The sequence below is a fragment of the Solanum dulcamara genome, chromosome 11 (assembly GCF_947179165.1).
Source record: "Solanum dulcamara chromosome 11, daSolDulc1.2, whole genome shotgun sequence".
Classification (NCBI taxonomy): domain Eukaryota; kingdom Viridiplantae; phylum Streptophyta; class Magnoliopsida; order Solanales; family Solanaceae; genus Solanum; species Solanum dulcamara.
The window spans coordinates 18,838,833-18,847,211 of record NC_077247.1 but is presented as its reverse complement, the minus strand read 5'-3'; positions in this window follow the sequence as shown (position 1 = coordinate 18,847,211).

Here is an 8,379-nt window from a genome sequence, read left to right as displayed (position 1 = left end):
CCCCACCAAATTCGGCGTTCCAAACTCAATGGCGCATTCAAAATTTCTATACAAGGTATTTTACCGAAAAGTGGGTCCTACACCCAAATGTCATATTCCACAATGGGTCTTAGGATTAGATCGGAAGCCTCAGAAGGGAACGAAGGGTTGTTCTTGACCAAAATTGACATTTTGGAACTAACCAAACTGTTAGAATTTCCATCCGGGTGTGATTTGCAAGAATATTGACCAAAGTCAATCATAAGTTAATTTTCAAAGTCAAAAGCATCAAATGTGTCCAAATTCGTACAAATTGTCTCGATACTTGTGTCGACTATGCTACTAGCCTAATTTGACTATCCCGGAGCTAATGGAACCATCAAAATTCCGTTCTGAGGTTGTTTACCATAAGTTATGACCGAAATCTTCTTTTTAGTTATAAAGGTTCCAAAATAGAGAAATAGGCCTAAAACCATTTTGAGCACCTTGGAAACCAAACTTCGTGTTCTAGAGCTAATTGTGCTGATGGAATTTTCATCTGAGTGCATTTACTAAAAATTTTGACTGAAGTCAAACTTGATCAAAACTTAAAATTAAAAGGTCTAATCGCACAAACACAAAATGAAGATTCCAAAACTCAAACCACCCTTCCTTATAGACTAAAAATGCCCCTTCTGGAGCTGATGGAACTGACAAAATCATTAACCGACATCAAAATCTCCGAGGGTTGATTCTAGTCAACTCTTTCAAGTCATAAGCTTCAAGAATGGACAAATCACCTCAAAACTCAACCAGTCATCTTAAGAAGTGTTCCACCCATCCCAACAAAACCTATGGAAAGAGTGGTAAAATGGTAAAAACATGCAAAAGCACTAAAATAACCATGACGGTCATTACAACATCCACTACTAAAAGGATTCATCCTCGAAAGTTAAGGAAGAAAGGTACTCGGTGGCTGAAAAAGATGAGGATATCGAGTCAGCATGTCCTGCTTGGTCTCCCAAGTAGGCTCCTCGATTGGATGATGCCTCCACTGGTCTTTCACCTATGAAATATCCTTATACCTTAACTTCCTAACCTGCCTGTCCAACATAGCCATAGGATCCTCCTAAAAGGCTAAGGACTTATCAAACTGAACCAAATTCCACTAAATCACGTGAGAATCATCTGGAATATACCGCCGCAGCATAGAAACACGGAACACAGGTTGAACACCTGAAAGTGATGGGAGAAAAGCGAACTCATAAGCTACCTCTCCTACCCATCTCAAGATCTCAAAAGGATTGATGAACCTGGGGCTAAGCTTACCCCTCCCCTCGAATCTCATCACTCCCTTCATGGGCGACACACGCCAAAATTCTCGATCTCTAACCATAAACTCCAAAGGCCGAATCCTCCGAATAGCATAACTCTTCTGCCTACTCTGGGAAGTATAGAGCCTCTCCTGAATCATACAAACTTTGTCTATCGAATCACGCAGCAAATTGGTGCCCCAAGGCCTTACCTCAAAGTCATCAAACCAACCCTTTGGGGTACGACATCTCCTACCATACAATGCTTTAAAGAGAGCCATATCAATGCTCGAATGGTAGCTATTATCATATGCAAACTCTTCTAAAGCAAAAGACTGATCCCACTGACCCCCAAAATCAATAACACAGGCCCATAACATGTCCTCCAAGACTTGAATGGTCCTATCTGATTGATCGTCCGTCTGGGGGTGGAAAGCTTTGCTAAGCTCAACCCGGGTACCCAACTTTCTATGTATAGACCCCCAAAAATGCAAAGTGAACTGAGCACCATAGTCTGAAATGATAGATACTGGCCCCTATGCAATCGAACCACCTCTCGAATGTAAATCTAAGCCAATGTCTGGAAAGTGTAGGTAGTCTGGAAAAGTAAGAAGTGAGAAGACTTGGTCAATTAATATAATATAACCTAAATAGAATCAAAACCCCAGGAGTTAAGTGGTAAACCCACTAAAAAGTCCATCACCATCCGCTCTAACTTCTACTCTAGAATGGGTTATCGCTGGGTCACACCACTTGGCCTCTGATGCTCGAACTTAACCTATTGAATATTCAACCACCGAGCTATAAAATATATAATGTCCCACTTTATCCCATACCACTAGTAATGCTGTCGTAGGTCACGATACATCTTCGTCGCACTGGGATAAATGAAATATCTAGAATAATAGGGCTCTTGAAGGATTAGTCTAACTAAATCTCCAACTCTAAGAACATAGATACGACCCTCAATTCTCAAAATGCCCTCCGGATCTAAGGTCGTCTTCCTAGCCTCTCCTCTAAGTACCTTATCACAAATCCCCCTCAATTGTGGGTCCTCAAACTACTGTGCACGAATCTACTCCATCAAGGAAGACCTATCTTCTACACAAGTAAGTACCTTGCATGAATCAGAAATATTAATACGAACTATCTGGTTAGCTGAGGACTGAATATCCGAAACTAACGGCTGCTCCTCAACTGCTAAGAATGCCAAACTACCCATACTCACCGCCTTCCAGCTCAAAGAATCTGTTACTACATTTGTCTTGCCTAGGTGATAAAGAATAATGACGTCATAGTCCTTCAACAACTCCAACCACCTGCGCTGTCTCAAATTAAGGTCTTTCTGACTGAATATGTATTAAAGACTACGGTGGTCAGTGTAGAACTCACAATGGGCTCCATAAAAATAATGCCTACAGATCTTCAATGAGAAGACTACCGCTGCCAACTCTAAATCATGTGTGGGGTTGTTCCGCTCATGCACCTTCAACTGCTGGAAGCATATGCAATAACTCCATCCTACTGCATTAGAACGCAACCTAAGCCAACATCTAAAGCATCATAATACACTGTAAATCCTTGGTCCTCGATAAGAAGAGTAAGAATTGGAGCTGTAGTCAGCAAGTATTTGAGCTTCAGGAAGCTTGCCTCACACTCGTCAGACCACTGGAAAGGAACATTCCTCTGAGTCAATCTAGTCAAAGGTGTTGCAATAAAAGAGAACCCCTCCACAAACCGTCTGTAATACTCTTCCAACTTAATAAAACTAGGGACCTCAGTAGGAGAACTAGGCCTAGCCCAATCATGAACTGCCGTTATCTATATCGGATCTAGTATAATCCTATCCTTAGATACCACATGTTCTACGAATGCCATAGACTCAAGCTAGAATTCATACTTAGTTAATATGGCATACAACTGCTGATCTTACAAGGTCTGAAGTACTATCCTCTATCCTCAGGTGCTGCTCATACTTCTCTCTATTCTCGGAGTAGACTAGGATATCATCAATGAATGCAATGATAAAGGAGTCCAGTAGGGATTGAACACACGGTTCATCAAATCCATGAATGCTATGGGGATATTTCAACCCCAAAGACATGACTAAGAACTCATAGTGCCTTTATCGAGTCCTAAAAGCAGTCTTAGGGATATTTGACTCCCCAATCCTCAATTGGTGATACCCTGACCTCAAGTCTATTTTAGAAAACATTTTTGCTCCTTAGAATTGGTCAAATAGGTCATCTATCCGTGGCATCGGGTACTTATTCTTTATAGTCACCTTATTCAGTTGCATATAATCAATATACATACGCTAGGTACCATCCTTATTTTTCACGAACAGAATACGAACACCCAAGAGAGACACACTAGGACTAATAAACCCCTTACTCAAGAGGTCTTGGAGCTGTACTTAAGCTCCCTCAACTCAACTATATCCATCCGATATGTTGAATAGATACTGGTTGTGTACCTTGCTTAATATCAATGCCAAAATTAATATCACATTTAGGAGGAAGGCTAGGTAGATCGGTAGGAAATACATTAGAGAAATCTCATACCACTAGAACAAAATCAATAGAAGGAGTGTCGACACTAGTGTCACAGACATAATAAAGATAGGCTAGACACCCCTTTCCCACTATATCACACCACATGGTACATGACTAATTGCACCTGCTCACACGACCGGAGGAATACCAGGCACATATAAGGTAATGGTTTTGGAGAAGCAATCCAAAACCACATGATGAGTAAAAAACCAATCCATGCCTATAATCAAGTCAAAGTATACCATATCTAGTACAATCAAATTCACTCTAGTATCATACCCGAAGATAGTCACCATACAAGATTGATACACTCGATCTACTACTAAAATATCACCTACGAGGGTAGCTATACACATAGGCAGAGGTAATGGCTCACATAAAATATCCAATCAAGTAGAATAATAAGTAGACACATATGAGTAAGTGGACCCTAGATCAAATAAAGCATTGCCAGGCTAATGAGAGACGGAGATCATACCTGTGATAACGGTATCCAATGTATCCTCCTAGGCCTACTCAGAAAAGAATATATATGATTGCGTCCACCTCTACTACTTATCCGACCTACTTGGGGACCACTTATAGTACCTTAAGACTCTCATCTACCACTTTGCACACTTTTTCTGGGCGGCTAAACTGGGACCCTAGGGGCCTGAACCTGCTAACCCTATAGACTATACTGAATCTGGCATTTGTGATGCTGATAATAGGACACTCCCTAACAAAGTGGCCTATCACACCATACTCATAGAATGACCCTCTGAATGAACCTCCCTAAGATATCCCAGCTGAACCAAAATGGACACCATGACCTGAATACCCAGAAGTCTAACTCTGAGAAGAATGACTTAAAGTCTGGCCACTTTGATAGCCGACACCTGCATATCCACTATTGGTAAGCTGTAAAGCTTTCTAAATGGGTCTACTAGGTGGATACTGCTATGGATGGCCTCTGCCATAAGAACCCCTACCATGTAAATGTCATCTACTATAATTGCCCTGACAATGAGGCCTCTTGTTGCTGCCTCCGTAGGGCTCACGATGTATAGCATCAATTGTAAATGCATGATCTACTATCTATAAGAATGAAAACTTGATGAAACCATCTTCTTATTAGAAAACCTCAAGGGAATAGAAAACCCTCTAATGAATCGGCGCACCTATTTCTCCTCCATCAACATAATCATGGTAGCATATTTGGAGAACTCATGGAACCGAGACTCATACTCTGTGATCATCATTAATCTTTGTACCAGTACTGTGAACTTATCTATTAGCCTCTCCCTCAAACTGTGGGGTAGATACTTTTCCAAGAAGGCCTCGGAGAACTGGGTCTACCTCATCAGTGATGATCTTGCAGGTTTGTAGCTAGGGTAGGACCTCCACCATTGCTTCACTGTCCATCTAGCTGGAAATCAGTGTAATCAACCCCATTTATGCAATCTCTCCTGGCAACTAACCAAAAACTCATGGGCTCCTCGCCTGCGGCACCCGAGAACCTGGGAGGGGCCAATCTAATAAACTTGCCCAATATCTTCTACTCTTCCATAGTTATAACCAGTCTAGCTGCCATGTGCTGAACAACTGTGGGTATAGGTTTAATCACCAAATAGGGAGTTGTAGTAGTAGGCTGTAGAATTAGGGATGGATCATAGTGTGCCCATGCCTGTCCTGAAGTCTAAGCCTCCTCTCGAACCTGGGGTCCATCTAAAATGCTAGGCATTTTCCCTACTAGGGATATACCCTCCATGAGCTGAGGATCCAGGCCAGAGTATCCTATAATACTAACGTGGCCACAAATCCTGGTGGAGGCTGAGTTGGATGCTCCTCCGCCAATTGAGGCTCGAACTGCTCAACCTCTATATTCGGCTTCGGCAGTGGTGCTGTGGTCTGAGCTCTACCCCAACCTCTAAGTCAACCTCGATCTCTACCCTGAGTTGGGGCTCTATTTGTAGATGTAGGGGGTCCTTGTTTGCCCCAGGTGGATCTCCTCCTCGCCATCTGAGAAAGATGAAACATATAGGATTTAGAGGTGTTCATCATCATCAGTGCATGATTAGAAACAAGAATAGTGAATTAATTCATAATAATGTCCTATAGACTCCTGAAGATTGGATATGGATGTCATCGTATCAATCCACGGTACTCTACTAGACACTTGCTCCTATAATGGCGAGACTGGTGAACCTAAGCTCTGATACCACTATGTCACGACCTAAATTTGGTCTATGATAGAGCCTACTATTACCCCCGAGTAGGCAAGCCAAACCCAAGTCAAGCAAAAGTCAAGCCTTAATCTAATTAAATAATTAATAACATAAGAAATAGGAAGTAAAGAGAATATAACAAAACAAAAGTTGAGCCATGATATAGATATGTAAATACGATACAAAATATACAAAAGGCCCGATAGTGATCAAAAATAACGAACTGACATGGGACTAAACTTTAGACCTGGTGTCACCTATAAAAGATCTACTAAGTTCAAAAGCTGAAAATATATATATATACACAAATATATAGCGCAGAACTGACTGTCAAAAATACAAATACAAGTGAGAGAAAAAGAGAGAATGTAGCAAGTCTCTGAACACTGGGAGCTCACACAATCTAAATCTGGCACCGCCATGGATGATCTAGCGTGTATTGGGGATGGTTCAAACTTGGAGCTGCATTAAAAAGATGCAAAAGTGCAGTATGAGTATCAAAAAATGGGGTACTTAGTAAGCATCATAGGTCTACCGAGCTCAGAAAGAATAAATATATAATAAGCAGCATGATGATACTAATAATAATAAGGGAGAAGCATAAACTACGACCTCGAAAGAAGGGGTACGGGGAAGATCATCCAATAATCAAGTAAATCCAACAAGTCATGTAATCACATCAATAATCTCAACTTGTAAAATACCGTAAGAATGCATAAATATAAATTAGTAGTTACGTCTCAACATCCTCTAAAAGTATCGTAAAGCGCCTGAAATAACCCTCGAGCTATCAATAAAAAGGGTTGCCCGAAATCATACCTTGAGCTCATCATCATCATCGAAACAACACCCCAAAATATGTATCAATGGGCCGCCCAGAATTCACACCTCGAGCTTATCAAATGAGATAAAGTGTAGCCCAAGTCAATAAAAGGCCAGCTCAGAATTATGCCTCGAGCTCATCAACCATGAAATATTATATATCACCACATTTTCTAAAATTCCTCATATTTATTCATTTACCGAAAGTCTAAATCTCATCATTTATCTTCCGTTTCAAAAGATTTATCTTAATACCGGTGGGGTAAATGAGATACATAGCATGTCAAAAATTATGTATCACTCACCTAAGACTTTGGCATACCAAAATCACAACCTCATGCCCAACATTTCAATATCATGAGTAAACAGGGCACAAGCATAAGCCAAAAATCATAACAAGTGATCAACCAAAATAAAAAAATTCAAACAAGCAGCATCCTAATTTCAAATCACCTAGGAGCAAGTTCGGAGGATGCTAAACGATGTAAGCAAGTCAAGCTAGTACCTAGAAGAAGGATCCTACGGCAAAAATCCAAACTAGCTACTAATGATGATCATTGATACTTAATATGGTGTCAAAACCTAAATCACCAACCTAGTCGCATGTTACCACCTAAAATACATCAATTCCAACCAAGCTAAGTCTAACCAAAAGGAATCCCAAAACCTACCTCAAATTCGAAACCACACTCAAATTATTAAACCCGAGCTTTTCCATTCTAGGTCACTTTCGAATGATGCCACTCTATCAAATTATTGATGAACACATCAAAACAAAGCCAACGATATCCATATTACTATAATTAAAATGGAACTAAAATCGGGTCAAAATTCGATGTTGGGACCCACATACAAAATTAAAAATCCACTTCCATTACAAGGTCCCAAATAACTTAAGAAACCCATGTCCCAAAATTAAGCACATTCCGAGCACGGGAAGAGGTAAAAACATCCCACCAATTGTAAGCCCTAGAATAGCAAAAAATGCAAGGAATATGGCAATTTACCTCAAAGAATGCCTTTGCTCCTAATTATGAATGTACCAATGGATCCCTCTCGAAAATTCATGTAATTTAGCCTTTTGAATCACCCAAATCACCCAAATATAGAGTGAAAAATTGAGTTTGAAATTTATGACTTAAATCTGAAAAATAAAAAACTAGGTTGTCGCTTAAGAGAACCCTCACTGTTCGCTTAAGCGGCCATCTCAAAGAGGCGGGCATCGCTTTAGCGACACCAGGTCGCTTAAGTGACTAGTCTCTTTAACAATGGGTGGTCGCTTTAGAGACACCCAACCCCAAGTACCTGGTCGCTTTAGCGACCTTCTGGCCACTTTTGCGTCGCTCGCTTTAGCGACCAGGAGTCAATTTAGCGACAACACCAGATGCTTTCTGGTTTAAAATGAGCTTGACATGACAAATTCTCTGATAGGGTGTTCTGAATTTCTTCGGAACACTGTGCATGAAAATGAGATATATTACCCCACCAAATTTAGTGTTTGGGACTCAATGGCGCATTTAAAAT